The following is a 19,525-nucleotide window of genomic DNA, read 5'->3' on the forward strand; positions in this document are numbered from 1 at the left end:
GGCCTAAAATGGTAGTCAATTTTCAGAAGCTTAATTATAATCTTAAATAACTTTTTGCTTAACCTGATTACATTTTTTAACAAACGAATTTGCTCCAAGTTTTGGATTCCTGTTACTTGTAGGGGGTGTGATCCGGAGATTTCCATATCAGAGGTCATGAGTTCAATTCCCAAACTGGAATGATGAAATTTCTAAAAACAAATTACTTTCTATGAATTTTGTAATCTTGCAAGAAACTTCTCCAATTGCATACCATCCTCTCAAGCAGTCAACAATAGTTGTTCTGAGCGATCAAATTGCATCGCATCTCATTACTCCCTCTCACCAGTATCTCACCAGCATTGGCGTGGCAGTGTCCGAGACCCGTAACTCAGCACCCATTTTCCAGCTTCGTAACTCTCTCTCTCCCTCTCGGTTTTCCTGCGCTTTTGGCGCGCCTTTTTTACACTGAGTTACAACAACAAACCCGAACCCACTGACTGGACCTAAAGAACCGGGAGTGGCCGCTTGTTGCTTTCGGCACGGGGAACTCTCGCGCGCGCACACGTGAGCGACCCCGGTGTGTAACAGGCGCCCCCATAGCGTCCGGAATTGGCCAACCGCCCTGCCAGTACCAATTCACAGTTGGTGGCGGCCGGAGATCTCTTTCGATCCGACACGGGAAGAGCGCACGCACGCACACACATACACACATACACACCCGCACGTATCTCGTCCACACACACACTTACACCCGCACACCGTCGCACATACGAGCACACACACACACAAACATTGGAAAGCCGCCGCGCAGCGTATTGTTCCGTTGTTCCGGTGTGTCTCACGGCGATAGTTCCGTTGTTGCCGAAGAAGGGCGCGTCCGCGGGACACAGAGCCAGCTAGTCAGCACAGTCTATCCGTTCCGGGGATCCGGCGCGAACGGACACACGGACCTTTGCCAGCCTTTTGCGTGTGCGGTGGGGTTCGTGGGGCAAAATCAGTGTCTGTGTGTTTTTTTCTATCGTTGTGAACTTTTCTTTTTTGATGTTGTCTTTTTCTACAGATTTATGGGATTTTTAAAAGGAAAATTTGGATGACTTTACTGGAAACTTTCGGACCGATTGAGACGCTTCCAAAATGTGAGCTTAGTGTTTATTTTTTCGAACGCATTTTCGCGCAGTAAACGTAGTCCAGGTAAAGTAAGAGTCGGGTTTTGGAAGGAAGGAAAAATGTGTGAAGCAAAATCTGGATACTTTCTCACTCCCGAAAACCAACGTCACTGGGTAACCTACGTCACCTGAAGTGAAACATGAGAAATTAATGATTAAAAGTGCGCGGAGCTCACGTGTTCGGAATAGCAAATAGCCGCTCCCAAATTGGGCGGAGGAGGAGGGAAAATCGAGCACAAAATTGAAATTTCAAGTGATTTATCTTGTTTCGAGTGAGAAAAGACGAAAGAGCGTGCATCGAAATGAGTCAATTTTTATTGAAGGCAAACGGGCGGCGCAGCGATCGACTTCTGGGGGTGTTGATGTAATACGTGTGTGTGTGTGAGGATTTGTGTAAACATGTGAGATTTTCCCAACTCCAACTCACTCTTTGATGAAAAGAAAATCTTTCCAAGAGGATGGGAAAAATTGAAAAGCGCGCACTCTGCTGGAAAATGAGCACGTCACACGACATGAAGAAGCAGAAGCAAAAACAAAGTGGATTAAAACGACCAAGAAAAGTGTGCTTGTGTATGTGTGTGTGTGCACTACCTGGTACGATGTTTCCCCCTTAACGTTCGACAACCGTTTAGAGTGTGGTGGCTTTGCGGGAACAAAAGGCTAAACGACACACAGCGAACACACACACATACACACTTCCACAGAAGTATCAAAAGTGGTTGTTGTGTTGATGATCTATATTTTCACACCTGTAGAGGAGACAGAGAGATTGCGGGAAAGGATTACTGAGCATAATTTACAGTGAAAAGTGAGAATTAATTGTTCAGCGCTATTAAAAAGAAACACACACACAGAATCTTACAAAAGTGACGAGCGAAAGCTGCAAGGACAATTTCCAAGAAAAAAAAGGATATTTAGCGCGCAAATCTTCTCCTCCTCGAAGCACACGAACAAACGCACAACCACCCACAAGCGAAGCAAACGTTGTGTTACATAATGAGCGCCATTTTTGCCCCCGTGGACGATGTTGGTGTTGTTGTTGTTTTGTAACTCTCTGTAGTAGTAGTTGTTGTTGTGGTGTGACGACAAACAAAGAAAAAACATGCAACTTTATGCATCTTTTGCAAAGTTGAACGAAGCCACTTTTTGATGTTTTTCACTTCTTTCGGAACGAACTTCAAACGGAGCAAACTACTTAGTGGCAGTTACTTGCAGACGACGACGACGAGGGAGCAAGGAGCTGCCCGCCGGAGATGAATGTCAGGTAACACATGTAATCGCTCTCCCCCGCCGAGGAAAAGTGGAATGAAAGAAAGACAAAGTTTTTCTTTTCATTTAAAGTGAAACTAAACAACAACGGCAGCTGTAACTGGGGAAAAGAATTAAAAGTTATCAAGCTTCTTAGTTTGTTTTGCAGCAAAGGGCGTATAACACTAGCGTAAACTAGTATAAAACAAATAACAACAACAACAATTACTCTCGATGAGTATACTTTTAGTTTCTCTCAAAGGTACTCGCCGTACTTTTTGGGGAATACGCACAATATTCAATAAGTCACCAAACCATCAGATTATAACATTTAACAAAATCTTGTTTTTGGATTAATAATTGTTGATATAAGCAAAAATAAATTATTGAATACCTTGAACTAAGACAATAATGTAATTTGGAGATTCACTGAAATAAACTCACTTTTGATCAGGTTCCATGCAGTATCGGTTTTGAAGAAACAAATTACAGCACCTACTGTTCGATTTTCATTAAGGACCAAGCAATACAGTTATGAAACATTCCATAACATCCATAGCTAATAAAATTTCTGAAATTTGGTAATTTTATTCAACCAATAATGTTTTTTTACAAAGTTTTGCCAAACCCCGAGCAGGCCGCGGGTATTCGGCTTCCCTCCCACTAACATTTACACACAAGATCCTCTGTAATTACTCTTAGCTTTAAGAAAAATGTAATTACAAAGCCGACTCGGTCCTAAGCCGGTCCCAGTGCCAAAAAGGACCTAATAAAAATAATTTTATGAAAAAAAATGTTTTGCCAATGTGTTATACACAGATTAAAGATGATAAAATTACATCTGGAAATGAAGACAGATTTTGTACAAAAAAAAAACCTCTGAAAATGGTGAAATTTTCAAGAATTTTGCTGTTTTTCTCATTTTCAGGAAAAAATAAGTTATAAAAGTAGTTAAATTCAACCAAATATATTTTCAACCTTCCAAAATTAAACTTTTTGTTTTTGTACTCATGAGAAGCAATTAAAAATAATTTGTTATCTGTAACATTTTGGTTTAAAATTCAAATTTATGAGTAAATTTCCCTGAGTTCAGCTGATCTCTTGAATCATAATTTCACATTTTGAGATTTCGAAACTAAAAGTCTTCGTACAATTAAAGTAACTTTTCAAACAATTTTTTATGTGAAAATATTAAAAACCTGTGTATTGGTAGGGAGATTGTTGATCGATTTGGAGTCTTCCGCAAGTACTGATGAAGTAGCTTAAAAAATGGAGCTGTATTATTAGTATAATTCTCTGAATCCCTTTTTTTCTAAATATCATCAAGTTAAGATCTGAAACGATTCCTGTTCACAAAATTCATAGAAATGCAAAATATTTTGTAAGTGAATCAAACTCATGTACCTTTTTTTTTAATATAAATTTTACGCATTTATCACGTGGACTCGGTGGCGATTAAAATTGAACTCCCCTAAGGTGTCTGATAAGGCTAGAGATGATACACTACATTTGCTAAGCAATCGAATCCAGAAAAGGTTTTAGCGTTTAGATTTTCCATATATAACTACTTATTAAATCAAATATTGTATGCTAGACATGTTTGATTTTACATTAGTAACAAATGAAATTTTAAATTTTTGTAGAGTTTAAATTTTTAAACTTAAATTTTATTTAATTCCACAAAAAGAGGTGTTTTTTAATCATTCAATTTACAACTTTTTAAAACTGTGTTGGAGAGACCTACAGCTATCGGCTTGTCTGATTTTATCACATATTAGCCGACCAGAGAAAAAATAAAAGCAGTAAAGAGAGTATTCAGTAGTGACTGGTTTCATGCACAGAAAAAAAGTTTAATTTTGGATGGTTGGAAATTTGGTTGGTTGAATATTTCCTCTTTTTATGATTGATTTTACTTTAAAAATGTGTAAAAATTTGAACCTGATGAAAATTCATCAGAAACTGATTAATTTTCACAAATTTCTGATGTAATATTACAATTTTTTTTTGACACAAAATCTGTCATCATTTCCTGATGCATATTACAATCATTTTTTTCTGTGTGGTATGGTAGTTACAATCTATAGGATTTCATTGGAATAGTTTTGCCTTCAATTTAACACAGTAAAACGAGCTAATTTTGGGCTTTGATTTTTTTTATTGTTGATATTTCGTCTTTTCCTATGTAATCTTACATTATTTTTCTTATATAATATTTAAAGCTACAAAAAAAAATATTTGCAAAACGTACACAAATTTCGAATTAAAAAATTGTGAAGACAATACCAAAATTATAGGCAATTATTTTTTGATTGTTTTTGTGGATTTATATTTACTTACATTTGTATTTGTTAATTTTAAGGAACTGTCTGCTTGTGGGCAGAAACTCAATTCTATTATGAAACCCATTTAAAATTTAAACGAAACAACAGTAAACGACTAATATCAATATTTATAACAAAATTGAGTTGTTTAAACTATTGGTTGATAGATTATTTAATCACATTGACATTTTTCATTTTCCATTCCACCTGATTACAATCTCATACAAAATTTGAGACGATTTGGTCAGTGATGGTATATCGTGGCACCCGTATTTTAATCATTATAAATTAAAAGCTAAAAAAAATCTTTTTGTACATGGTAATTCTCCGCAAACCCACATGGAATCAAAAAAAGTTGCCCCGACCTGTCTTCGATTTTCGTGAAATTTGCTCGAAATTCCGAAAAACGCATTTTTCATAAAAAAAAAGAGTAAAAAATAGTTACTCAACTGTAAAAAATCTTGAGAGATGTCATTTTATGGGAAATTTTATGTATTTTCGAATCTGAAATAACCCAGAATGGTATTTTTTCATTTACAACAAAAATTTTCATTTTAAAATTACGTGTTTTTCTGACTTTTCAGGGTTACTTTTTAGAGCATAAATTGTAAAGCAGACATAAATAAAATTTTGATATAAAAAAAAATAGAAAAAAGTCGACGACTTGTCAATTTGTTTGCATGAAAATAATAAAACAAAATCAGGGCCCTATTGCCTTAATGTCATTTACAGCCCAGCAAGAATTATAGGCCCGATGCATGTCTGATCTTATTAAAGATCCTCCGTACTGGTCCTACATTTCTCACTGGGCTGTAAAAGGCACTCAGAACAAGGATCCAGGCAAATTAAATTCATCAGGTGCATAAGACTTCTCATTAGTTTGATGTCAAAAATCAATGATTTAAAAAAGAACAAATATTTGTTTGAATAAAAGTTAATAAATTTGGAGACTAATAGGGGAAAATTATGAACAGTTTGGTTTTACTGTTAGACTAATAATTAAGTCATGAATAGATTGTGTTTATGTTGCTTCAACAATAATTTCAACTTAAGTGTCACAACCTTGAAAAATATCAATCTTTTCTTCAACCTCAATAAACTTCCCAACGTCCACTGCAAACCCTCCCACCCTATAACAGCACCATAACGATTCTAAAATCTCAGCACATTTTAATTGAATCACACCAGTTGAATGTGTTCTGTTCGCCGGAGCCGCTCGAAAAACCGCAGTTAGACCGTATGTAATAAAAATAAAACCCGATGGGCAAAGGCGTTTTCCTTTTTGAGGGCACCCGAATTTTCACGACCCGATGGGCATTCGTCGTCACTCACACGCACCCACTCGGTAGGCACTCCGTGAGAGCCAACCCCACCTCCTTCCGACCCGTTCGCTCATTGAGAGTTGTTACATTTTTCGTGTTTGTGGTCTCTCGACGGGAAAACCGACTCGTGATCGGTTTTTGGCTTTTTGTAACTTTTGCCGCTGGAAAGTGAATGAAAAACGTGAAAATATCACGCATCTGACATTGACAGCTTTCTGGCTGCTGCACACGCGATGATTGCAGCAGCAGCAGCTAGTGTGTGTGTTTGTGGTTTTGAAGCAATTTATCGTCGTAGTGAGAAAGCGTTTTTAATGTGTGGAAGTCGACTGTTTTGACACTTTAAAGGATATAAATGATAGATGAAAAAAGTACTGATATTTTTTTTAATCAAATGATTTAAAAGAATCTTTAACAAAGTGTAATGGAAGATGTGTCGATGGGAACCTTTCAAAAAAGTGACACATAAAAAAGAAAATCCATTCTTGCAGAATCAATCAATCTTTCGCACTGCCAGAAATTCAATCCACTTGAAAGTTAACACTCCACGAGCCTACAGCCCCGTGAACCCCAACGGAAACTTTGAACTTTGTCACCACCTCTCTGCCGTGATGGATGAGCTCAATATCAGACATCTCATCGCAAGTCAGCGGTGAAGACTGCTGTTGTGTCACAACATAGCACCTAATCGATGAATCGCATTATCTGGCGTGACTTTCGTGTGCCTTCAAAGACAGAACTTTCATTCTCAAGGGAGATTCTTTAAGTGTTTTTTTTATATTAAAAGTCCTGCTATGGACAATTTGCACTTCCCACTATTGTCAATATGTGCAGATATTTTTCCTTTTAAAATTACTTTCAGCACGAATTTAGTGAAAAATCTCCAAACACATCTTCCAAGCTTTTTTGCGTTCAACAATAGATTTTTTCCCCCTTGTTTGCGCACATACTGTCAATTGTCATTGCCATCCCCTAGAGATAGTATTTTCACACATCATTCTCTCTCAAATTTCACGGAACAGTTTTTCTGGCGAAACTTGAGCCTTGTTTCATTGGAAACGTCACCAAATCCCTCGTGTGTGTGTGTATTTTGCCAAGCCAAGCACAAAAAACACACACTCGAGCAGATTTTCACGCTTTTCACGAAACTCGTGAGAATTACAAGTGAAACAGAAGCGGAAAAAACACCAAATTACACCAGAATCCGTCCCTCACTCAAACAAGGATGAAAACGAGGATCGTAAATGGGCGTGGGATTTTGCTCCAAATGACTTCGATAAGCGTTAAACGGGGGTGGGTTGGAATTTCGACGATTTAAATCAGTTTTTTTTATTCGCAAGAGAATATTTTTAATGCTCTACTCTTGAATGATTCAAACATTTTGCTTATTTAAACGGTGCATTTAATTTAAAAATAACACAAAGAATTAACTGATGGCTGTACAAATACGGCTCGAGTGAAATGGCACCATCCTGAACAACCAAGCTGATGGGTTTCAACGAATGGGCTCTTAATGTTATTGTTATTCGCGACTCGTCTGCTCTTAACAGAGTGCGCAATTTTTGGTAGAAACTCTTATTGAGGGCAAACAGGGTTGAACAGACATTCGAAATCTTTATTCAGCATAATTTTAAAAAGAGATAATCATCACAATAGAAGAAAAAATCTTAAAAATAAACATAAATTGATCATACTAAAGCTGGTAAAAATTTTATTTAAAGTTTTTAGCTCCTTCAAAATAAGTCCGAAAAATCAGGGGGCAACAAAAAAATATTTTTTCAAAAAACTTCAAAATTTCAATGGAAAATTAAGTGCAAGCAGCTTAAATTAATTTAAAATGCCTTCCTCTGTGTTAAGAATCATTTTAGGCATGTTTGGGTTGATTTTAAAATCTATTAAATTTTTCAAAATTTTCGATGTTTATTATCGCAAAAAGTTTTTTTCGCTAACATTTTTGTTTTCCTCAAATCTTACATTTTTTGAAAACTTTGAAAACAACTGAACTAGTGTAAAATGCATTTGAAACACTTTTTCCATGCAAATGTGAAATCAATGGCTAGTTATTTCAATATTTATATTTTTTTTGCCTACCCCTCGACCCCGGCCAGAGCCGAGGGACAAAAACTTTGAAAAATATTTGCATCGGCCTAATAAGATTAATCTGAAAATATAGTGAAACATTACATTATCAAAAAAATGTGATACAATTAAATAGAAATTATCTACTCAAATCATCTTGAAATATTTTTAGGCTTTTAAAAAATTACAATAATTTTATGTCGATTTTATTTATGTCTGTAAAAAACATGTCAACGGAAATGTAAAAAAAAATCAATAAATTTTTAAGCAACAAAGGAGGTTTAAAAAAAAATAAAATCATTTATCGAAATATAGTGAAACATTACATTATCAAAAAAAAATGTGATACAATTAAATAGAAATTATCTACTCAAATCATCTTGAAATATTTTTAGGCTTTTAAAAAATTACAATAATTTTATGTCGATTTTATTTATGTATGTAAAAAACATGTCAACGGAAATGTAAAAAAAAATCAATCAATTTTTAAGCAACGAAGGACATTTAAAAAAAATTAAAATCATTTATCGAACCTGAAATTTGAAAAAAAGATCATTTGAATTTTTTCAAGACTTTGTTATTTGACAGAAAAATAATTATCTTAGAATCAAGTTTTTTTTAGATTCTGATGAAATTTTGCAATTTTGCAGTCAAGTCAAACATATTAGGTATAGAAATATTCGAAAAGTTTATCTTGTGAAGGGACTTTCTGATTGATTTTGTGACTTTGACAAAGTTCTAGATTACGATTAAGACACTTAGAAAAAATAAGCACACTGAAAAAAATGATCTATTTCTCTTTAATTTGACTTGTTAATCCTTAAAAATAATTTGCAAAAAAGAATTATTTACGATTTTTTTATATTTTTCAAAGGGAAATAAACAATGTATCTATGTGCTGAATTTTATATGTTCAAACAAAATTTCAAAAATCACTTTTAATGCAAAAAATGGTAATTGAAAAGGAATTTTTAAATGCACCATTTGCAAGTTAAAGGCGTTTTAAGGTTATTTTAAAAATTCAATTGAAGATAGCAAAGAAAGGCATACCTGCAAAAAATATGTTGTAGGCTTAGGAAATTAACTACAATTCTCTAATTTTGATAATGTCGATGGCACTGCTGGTTGCTAAGACACAGTCTATTAGGGTGAAACGGGATGCACTTCTATTCAACTTAAACCAATTTCTGAACTCGACAGATTGCTTGCTATTCACCTATTTAGCATCTGTCAATATGGCATTACCGTCCCGTTTCACCTTAAACTATATATTTTGTAAAAATGAGTTTTTCTCAGTGTCATCTGACAAATTCTCATTTTCTACTCGCATTTTTTCGGAAACTATTGGTTCGATTTTCAATACAGAAAAAAATAATGTTATTAGATTTCTGTTTTTTTTAATATAAAAATAATTTGATAAATTTAAGTTTGAACAATCATTTTAAAATGTAAAACAAATCGTAAAGGTTTCAAACCCGTTTGACCCTTCCATGAAAAAAAAATCCGCAACAAATGGTCCGATTTTCATTGCTGAAAAATGAAACAATCGTGAAATTTGCCGATCTTTTTGAAAACAATATTTAAAAAAAACAAGACGAACATTTCAAAAGGGCGTAATATCGAATGTTTAGCCCTTTTAAAATGTTAGTCTTGATTCAAAAAAATAAAAATAAAATCGAAAAGATCGGAAAATTTTACGAATGTTTTAATTTTTAACATTGAAAATCGGACCACTAGTTGCTGCGATATCGACATTAGAAATTGGAGGGTTGTTTGGGTGAGACTTTAAAAACTTCAAATTTCCTCTTTCTTTTTCTTTAAGCCGCTGTATCTCAGCAACCAGAGGTCCAATCTTCAAAGTCTCTTAGACGAAATTGTAGGAATTTTTCAGAATTTTTCAAAACAAAATATTTTCAGGGATGGCCGAACTTTGCCGAAGACACCAAATCAATCAAAAAATACCTTGAAAAGTTACAATATTTACATATCATTTTTGTATGAACAGCTGCCAAAATTGTATGGAGATTTTTATGGGTGAACCAATGACACAAAATGGTTTCTTTGGTGACAGGGAAGGCCCCATACATTTTGAGCCAAATCAAAAAATGGTCGAAATCGGCCGATTTTTAGAGAATTGCTCTATTCCAAAAATTTGGTTACCATTATTACAATAAATTAATGATCTTAAATAATAATAATGTTAATATTTCATGATTTAATGTTGATATCTTCTAGGCATACTATTAATAGGTTTTGGAAATCGTAAGAATAATGTAATTCATTAGAAATCTGAAAGCTCCTTAACCTCACATGACCCAATTCCACTTTAAAACATTTTCAAGATATCAAAAAAAACTTTTGTTTCTGTTAGTCACCCACCTCATTGTTTTTCTCTTTCTCTTTCGCTCCACCCACTCACACACACACGCACACTCACAGCGACCTGTTCCATGACAATTATTTTCGTGCCAGAAATTTGCATATTCCACAGGGCACGACGCCTTTGTATCCCTTTATCCTTACGTTTTTCGCCTGGTCGCGCGCCCTGGTTGAAGTTGCTTGCATTTTGACAGCAGGTTGCTGCTGCTGCTACTTTTGCAGCCTTGCGCGCCGTACTCCAAGGATTTTCCATCTTTCCCCCCCACCCACTGCGCTGCGTTTTTCCGGGAGGCATTTCGGGGGAAAATATTTACACAAAGCAAACATGCAAATTATTTTTTTGAAATTCTAACCGTACGCTGGCCTGGCCTGGGCCTGGTTGTTGAAACTCTGATACTCTTGTGTCTGATGTTGCGGGGCTTGTTTTTTTTTTTTGTTCGCTGGCCACAATGACAGCCTTTCCTCAAGAGCAAGAAGAAGAGAAAGAGCACTCTTGCCGTCACGTGATAAGGAACGGCTCTCCGACAAATCAACCGAAAAGGTTTTCGTCATCTTTGGAGAAGGTTTCAAACCGGAGAAAGATAAGAACCAGCAAAAAATGTGCCCGGAAAAACCAAAGGAAGACTTGCGACCGACCGACCGACGGTCTTTTTTTTCTGGCCTTTTTTTCGGAACAATTCGCAAATTTATCATTCTTTGAAAGATTTTTCGAAAATTGAAAACGTCGGCCTCGCTTTCCACTGGTTGAACATGGAAACTCTTAACCACCGAGCATGATGCTGGTGGAGGTGGTGCAGGTGGGGGGAGGAGTCGTGTCATCGGAGAAGTTTCGCTTGTTGCTCCCAAATGGCCAATTTGGAAAGGTATAAGGCCGCCGCTGGCAAGGCAAGGCAGGAGGCTCAGCAACTACCTGTTGATACTTTCTCTCTTATAGAACTGGAAACTGTTGGGGTGTTTAAGGGGCGGAACCTGCTTGGCTGAACTTGAATGAACTGACAGCAATAAGTTATGAAAAATTAGGATCGTTTTTTTACCTTTTTTCTTATGTAAATCACAACGCTATCGGATAGAATTTCTAGCCTACAAAACATTTTTTTAAACAAGATAGTTCTAAATAGATTTTAAAATTATGTCTCGTCTTTATTATACAAATTTTTAAAAATATATTTGAATATATTGAATATTATATATTGAAAATATTATTAGAACAAATAAAAGATCGACTGTCCAAGGTACCGTAAACCGGGGTGACATTAATAGGATTTCAATTTATTTTTGGAATATTAGAACTTTTGGAAATTTTGGAATATGTACTGCGGTAGGCCAAACAAGGTCTATGCACTACTTTTGAAAAAAAAAGTATTTTCAATAGTGCTTAAAAAAATAGTTGCGTTGAAAATTCTAATATTGAACTCCGGGGGGACTTTGATAGTCATAGTTTTTCTTGATAAAATCAGATTTGAAGTGTTCAAATTTTATGTTTACGTCGAATCTACCACCGTTGTTGATATACAGTTTCTCAAAAAAAAATTGTTCATTTTTTATTAACTTAGTTTATAAAACTAAAAAGCTATAAATATAAATTATAGGTAAAACTGTTTAAAAGAAACAATTTTGCCTGAAATTCACTAAAACTAGTTTTGTGTATAAATTTATCGATTCATGTTGCATTTTAAACTGAATTCGAAGCACGAATCAAAAGTTTCACATTTTATACAAAACTATTTCTACATAATAAAGCCTATAAATTATGATTTTTTTGAAATTTTATTAAGAAAAACACATAACATTTATTATTTACAAACTATTTACCTTCACCTAAAGAAAATTGCCCAAAAAATTCGAAAATGCATTCCGTTTTTCGATTTCAAATCATGTTCATTGAGAAAATCATGACACTTCGAATGTATTAAAATAATGCTCTTCATCAAAATTTTCTTATTTATAGTTAAATAACCATTTGATTTTTTCAAAATTTTATGAATACTTCTTCTTGAAGTACTTTGAACACTTCTCTACCATGGTCAGTATGATTCCATAGCATACAAAGCAAAAAAAAATAGTAATTTTGAAATGTGTAATTTTGGAAGGTTGAATAAAACCTCTTTTATGATGTAATTTTACCTCAATTTAGACTTAAAAAGTGACATTACACCAGAAAAATGGTAAAATTACACATTTTCAGAAGTAAAATTACATATTTTTTTCTGACATAAAAGATGTACCCCTTTCCAGATGTAATATTACCATGATTTTTTAAACTGTTTACCGTACGTATTTAATTTGTACTCTTCATTTTGCGGGAAAATCTCAAACCTATCAAAGTCACCCCGTTTTACGGTATGTCTATAACCAATTAGTTATTTTCCGACCTGACTATTGGCTGCGTCCAGATAGATAAAAAATGTTTAGCTTAATTTTCCTTTAAACACAGCTTAGCAGGTTTATCAGCTAATTACATAAAAAAAAAGTACACAAACTAGCCTCTCTTTTTGCTCCTCATCAAATTATCAGTCATGTTGGAATATAATCAATCGATTGTTTGATTTGCGTCGGCCAGTCTCTATGTAAAATAAAAACATAAAACTCAAAACTTTTACAAAAATCATCAATCATTAATCATTAAATGATTTGAAAATAAGGCTGCTTGTTGTAAACGAGCTAGAACTTTCTTTCGGTTTTAAGCCGTTGATCATTTTCGAAGAAAATTGATTATCACTATAAAATATTCTGTATTAAATTCAATTTAATGAATTTCAGCACCAAAAAGAATCAACATGTGCCGGGTGTTGAGTTCTTGAAGCCACTGAAAGAATTTTTGATCTAAATCAAATGCGTTTAAAAATTTATATAATTTTATGGTACAATCATTGACGTCCTAGTTGGCAATCATTGATTAATGACGATTTCCATAACTTTACTAGGAATGGGATAATCGTTACCAAAGGGAATCAGCAAATATTTTTTAGGTTTTTAAACAAATGTGAGCTCGAAAAAAAATACTTAAACCCGCTTACAAACTTAAATCAAACAAATATATCGATGAATTACATTTGTGACAACTGCAGTATAGTTCAATTCTGTTAAAAAATAAAATAAAAATGAATTGAAATATAAATAATAATCACCAAAAATATTTTATTACGTCGCTTCATTCATTCATTCAAACTTACTTTCAGCAAACGATTGAAAATATTCGAAAGTTATTCAAATTTCGACCGTTTTTTTTTCTTTCAAAGATAAATCTAATTATTAACTAGCGCACATATACGTCAATTTTGTATAGTTCATGCAGAAGCTTACAGATTTTTTTTGCCTTCTTCTCCTTACTGAGGAAAGACTATAAAATCACTCGAAAAATGAACTTCTTGATTCGACCTCCTAGAAAATATCCGAATCGATAATGCGATCCATGGATAATCAAAAGGCTTTTCAAGTATACTATAATCGGTTGGTTGAACACTTTTATTTCACCAAAACCAAAACTATGTTATTGTGAGGAAGGTATCAACCACCCTACGGTGGATTAAGTAACGTTTTTTTCGATTAAATAAACTTATTTTAAAAATCAAATAACAGCAAACATGCAGTAGATACAGTCGACTTTACTGAGTCGATATTTCAGGGACCTTAGTTGGGGGAAGCATCCTTGATAGAAATAAAATTATTGCTGTAATTGATAAGAAGGAACTGAAAATTCAATTAAAGTAGATAAAAATATAGATTTATTTGTCTTTCTATAGTTTTTATCAGCTTTTCTTCGAAAACTCACTTATTTAAATCATGCCCATTCCCTGTAATAACAATTTGATTACCATTTTATTTTGAAGGCAGAATTCGAAAGGCAATAGATGATCCAAACTTCGTCTATGCATGTTTAATTAAATTTGAATGATTTTTTCAAAGTCCCTCAAAATTTTCGCGATATTTGATTTTGTTTGATGAAAAATTGGAAATTTAAAAGTTAAAACAAAAATAAAATTATAAAGATTACAGAATTCATTTTTTGCATCTAGATTTTTTTATGAAACTTTTGAAGAGGTAGATGAAATCTTTCAAGAATATTCACTGAGCTTTAAAAGTCTTTCAAATTTCGGAAAAAATAATGTTATTTTAATCATTTTGGCTGCTGAAGACTTTGACCTTGTTTTGATTTATTATTCGATTAAATGTAAAATAGATAAACAAAAAAACGAATCTGAAATAGTTTTAAGTTCTATAAATCGAATATGTTGAGAAAAAAAACAATGCAAACAATGAGCATGTGCAAGATGCAACTTATTTTTCAATGCCTATATAAGTCAACTTAACTAATTTCGCTCTAAATCTTTGCTTAAGTTTTCTGTTCGGTAGATAATATCATCTTACGTAAATAAAAGGAACAAGGAATTTTAATTTAGATTTTCTATGAGTCTCTCGTTAAATACTGGGGAAGAAAGTTATAGTTGATTGAAGAATAATATAAAATAAAGTATAAAAGTACTTTCTGTTATTATAACATACGACTTTCAAAGTAATTTTAACATTTCCGTGATTTTTTTTGTTTTGAAAAATGAAATGGAAATGAAAAATGTGTTTTGGGAAGTGAAGATTTCAATTTTTGAGTTCAAAAAATCACCAAGCCCATATTTTGAAAAAAAAATAATTTCCAAATTTTGAGATAAAGTGGCAAGCTTTGAACTGCCCATGTTTACATAAATGTCCAATATGCAAAAAAAAATTCAGCTGAGAAAACGTAAGGCACGTTTGTCCCACACATAAGGCTACGTTTGAAGTGTTCGTGGATGTTTTTGGTTTTTTTTTTTCTGAAAGAGCACATTAGGGGAAATATACCCATTCTAATCAAACACCTATCTCGTCATATGGAGAGTTTGATGCTCGATTAAAGCTCCAAACATACTATTTAGGCTATAAACATACCAACAACAGCACCGCCTCGAGTAAGCACGCAAATTTATGTCATTTACTGGCCAAAAAGATCAAATTTAATGCACTTTTGATCATAATTTCTATTTTGCGAGACCATTTCTCATCATTTTGGTGGCACACACATCCACACGCAAGATGAGAGGTTAACTGCTTAACGAAAGTCGCCATCAATATCTTTTCACTTGCGCTAACGATTTCAAAGCGCTTAAGATATAAAATTGCTTCCAACTATCGACAACATGTTCTTTTGCACATTAGTTAGTCACTCACTTGAAAAATAATCCCGAAAAATGTAAATAATTAGCAAGCACCATCAAAAAAACAAACGCGCCAAGTCTTTTGACGTTTGACTTTTGACGACCCATTCCAATCGAAGGCTGAAGAAAACCGAGCAAGAAGAGGAGGCAAATAAAGAACAAAGCGTGGCCACCAACACCACCAACATGCTGGTGCAGCGCCTGTTGGAGTGAGCAAGTGCTGCCAGGAAACTTTCGCTATAAATGCTACTTTTCGTGAGTGTTCGCTTAAAATTTCATCAATTTTGGCAGCACTAAGCAGACCCAAAAGAGCGCTGGAAGAAAAAAAGAACTAAGCTGAAAATAGGAAAATGGGCGTGGCCCAATGCACTCGACTGATTAGAATGCATTTTTGAAATATTTTTTTTAAATGCTTGTATATTCCTTTTAACTTTTAATAAAAGAGAAAATAAACAGAAATATTCACAAAAAAGTTGCTCTACTCGTTGGTGTACTTGGTTTTAGTGAATTTCAAGGAACAATCCAGATTATCCAGCATCATTCAAACACGACCGCTTATTAGGCTTGAAATGGGCATATTTCCCCTATTTAAAACTAAACTGCATCAATAACTCAAAAGAGATTAAAATGCATATGGGAAATTTATGCTAACAAGGGCAGGGAAACAAAATGCGTAACTCAATATTTCACCACTTAAAAAAATGAGACGCATTCCAATAAGGTGGGCAAAAATCACTGGAAGCACAAACATGATGACTCAAATTAAATTTCTAAATTGTCATCTTCCCACAGTCCCTACAACAAATTTCATAACCAACTGTACACGTGGAGTGTGCTAGCAAGATGCACAAGACGCTTAAATCAATAATATGATATAGTAGAAACACAAGTGAGGTGAAATCTTAGATAAACCATAAATATTGAACAGGTTGTCATCAGATTAATTTGATTTGATATGTCTCTGCAAATATCTCAAAAACAAATAAATAATGAAATAACTCAACGAGATTCGACTCACAAAAGGATTGCTTTCTCAGAAAAGCCAAACAATCAAATTGAAAATACTTCCCATTGGCTTCCATCAAACTCAACAAAGCCAATGTCGAAGAACACTCAACCATCCGGTACCAGCTCAACTCATGCGGTTCCAGCACACTATACATTGTTCACTTTTTCCAAAAGGGCGACCAGCTTGAGACGACTACTATACGAAACTTTCAGGGCTGGCAAAGTTGACATACCTTCGGTTTATCTATTGTTTCCCACTCACATGCACTATGTAACAACCTTACAAAATGGGTAGTTTCAGTAACGTCAACTTACGTCACTTTGACGCTCGTAAGACTTCCCGGACACGGTGTTGCTGGCAAAGGAGCTTGACACGCCAAGACCTGGCACGTTCCTCCCCTAGGGGACCCAAAGGATGCCGACGATGCACCGAAAAGTCACGTCACAAAAGTTCATACAAAAGCCATAAAAGGCTGCCACGCTGCCGCCGGCAACTAAACTTATGTTAATAATTTGTAAGCTTACGTCAGCCCAAACCAGAAAGCTTTTGCGTTACCCTCCCCCGCTTCTTCCCCCGCTGCACAAAGTACACAAACCGGAAACCCGATGAAAGGGAATGAAAATTGCTGAAATAGATGGGAAATAAATTCTTGTCTTAAGCATGGTTAACTGCTGCTGCCGACCGACCTCCTCCTCCTCCTCCTTTCTAGCTCAACTTTGCAAGAAAGACCCCTTTTGTGCACTGCCGGAGATGGTTTATTGTAGGATATTCAGAGGCTGGAACTATAACAGCTAGCGGATACTGGGACGGGAGGTTCAGTAACCCTCGGGGCGTGTACTGACAGAAATAATGTCGAGTGATTTTTCTTTGAAATTGTTTGGCCAGCGGAAGAAAGCTGTGTAGTTTTACTAACACTTTTTTAAATTTTATATGCGGCATAAACATAACAAATATCAAAAATATCTACATGACGAAATCCAGGCTGCCAACGGTAAAACTCGCCTTATTATTCCGAAGCGATTTTGACTTTTGCGAAAATTTCATTTAACCATGATGAAATCAGAATGCATGAAATGAGTCTACATTTTTCGCATAGTCCTGAGAATCATTTTTCAAAAATATTTGTTTAGCTTTGGCCCAAATGAGACTCTGATAAAATTAAACTAGAAATAAACAAAAAAATTAGACAATGAAAATTTGTACCTGAAAATATGTCAATATTCTTAATATCTCCTAAAGCTTATATTGGCAGTGCTGAGGCTAGGTTAGAAAGTTTTCCCTCTATCTGTGAGTGTGTCCAAAGGCGGAAGCCAAGTCGGGAAGAGGCGTCGGTCTGCAGTAAAGTTTCCCTCATTTCTCACTTCATAGTCGAACCAAGGAAGATGCCATTTCTCAACCCCGTGCGGTCGTTCGAACTCTCTCGCTTACCCAGGGCGGAGCAGGAGTAAAATTGCCAGCTGATAAATGGCCCTTCCTCAAACCACTTCCCAACCACCAACCAACTGGGAGTCGGTTTCTACCAACTTCTTGGACGAATCTACAAGTTCTTGGCACACTTTTGCCGAGAATGGGTCGTGCTCCGAAATACCTACCATAAACAATTAGCAGAGGTCGTGTTGAGATTTGCAGCACAGTTCCACAGGCGAAAGGGTAAAGTCATTATTATTTTGTGGGGTTTTACGGGGTCAGGTGGCCGGAGGAGTTTTCATAATCTGTTTGTGGCAAATAATCTTGAGCCATCAGTTGGTGAAATTTTTACAATTGTTTGTTCAACAAAAACGTCACGTTGAATGCAACTGCTAGATTAAATTTGGCAATGATTTTTTTATGTAACTTAATAAAAATCTTAATTTCAAATATTTCTATGGAGTGTTCAATTCTAGATTAAATTTTCAAAACAATCTATCCCTCATGGGTTTCCTATGCAGATAGGACCTTTTGAAAATTTAATCTAGAATTCTTAGTGATTTCTCAACTCGATTTTCCTGCCATGAAAAAAATTAATACACTAAACAAAAAGGAAAAAAATAAACAAAGCATCAGCAGCAACATCTTATTGAAATTCATCTCTGCAGTTGTTGAGATAATCCATCACGGCTAGTGATAATACTTTGCCAGCATCCACTTTACAAAAGAAGACGTTATAGAGCATTCAGCCGTGTATTATCCAGGGGAAACAATAGAAGGTTTTCCACATGAAGTAAAGAATTCATTTTCATTAAGTAGCGTTTTAAATACATAAAAACTCTTTTAAAAATCAAATCATTTAAATTTGTATTTTATTATTTTAACTCTCTTAAGAAAAAAAGTAAGCTTAGTAGTCAGCAATACTTTTTTTTATTTTGAGTGCATTAAATATTTTAAATAAATAAGTAAAAATATTCCAAAATCTTTGATGAAGTTTATATTCTGCAACTCTAGTTGTACTCAAACGAAGGAAGGAAAGACATTTTTTTCAAATCTTTTTTAAAAAAAGCGTTTTGAAATTACCAGTGCACTGCGCAGTGCTGTTTATTTTGAACTATTGGTTTTTTTTCTAATGTAAATCAATTTGCACAGGATTTCATTTCAATACAGTCTAGACTCGATTATCCGAAGGCCTTGGAAAAATGTTACTTCTTCTCAGAAAATCTGATCACAAAAAAAAGTTTTATCACTGTCTTATTTTTACTGTTTAACATTTTGTTTTTTATTATTCAATAATTACAACTTGACTAAAATGAGGTCATAGAACTCAAATTTGATGCATACAGAAAAAAAACAAACTTTGATTTTTGCTTAGGCCGTTGCAAATTTAAATTACAAGTCACAGTGTTCACATTTGAATGAATGCATT

The 19,525-nt window shown here is 34.5% G+C and overlaps 1 protein-coding gene across 3 annotated transcripts in view; it reads left to right on the top strand.

The window, feature by feature from the left end:
* Positions 1-760: 760 nt before the first annotated feature.
* The window catches only part of LOC120417401 (uncharacterized), an 89,087-nt gene continuing 70,322 nt past the window's right edge, over positions 761-19,525 (top strand). The window contains exon 1 of one of the 3 annotated variants that reach the window (XM_039579438.2): positions 761-1,173. The gene's annotated coding sequence lies outside the window, so the exon portion shown is untranslated. The remainder of the gene's footprint in view (positions 1,174-19,525) is intronic. The other 2 variants (XM_039579439.2, XM_039579440.2) reach the window with 2 other exon arrangements.

Source organism: Culex pipiens, chromosome 3 (assembly GCF_016801865.2).
Source record: "Culex pipiens pallens isolate TS chromosome 3, TS_CPP_V2, whole genome shotgun sequence".
In the NCBI taxonomy this organism is placed as follows: Eukaryota; Metazoa; Arthropoda; class Insecta; order Diptera; family Culicidae; genus Culex; species Culex pipiens.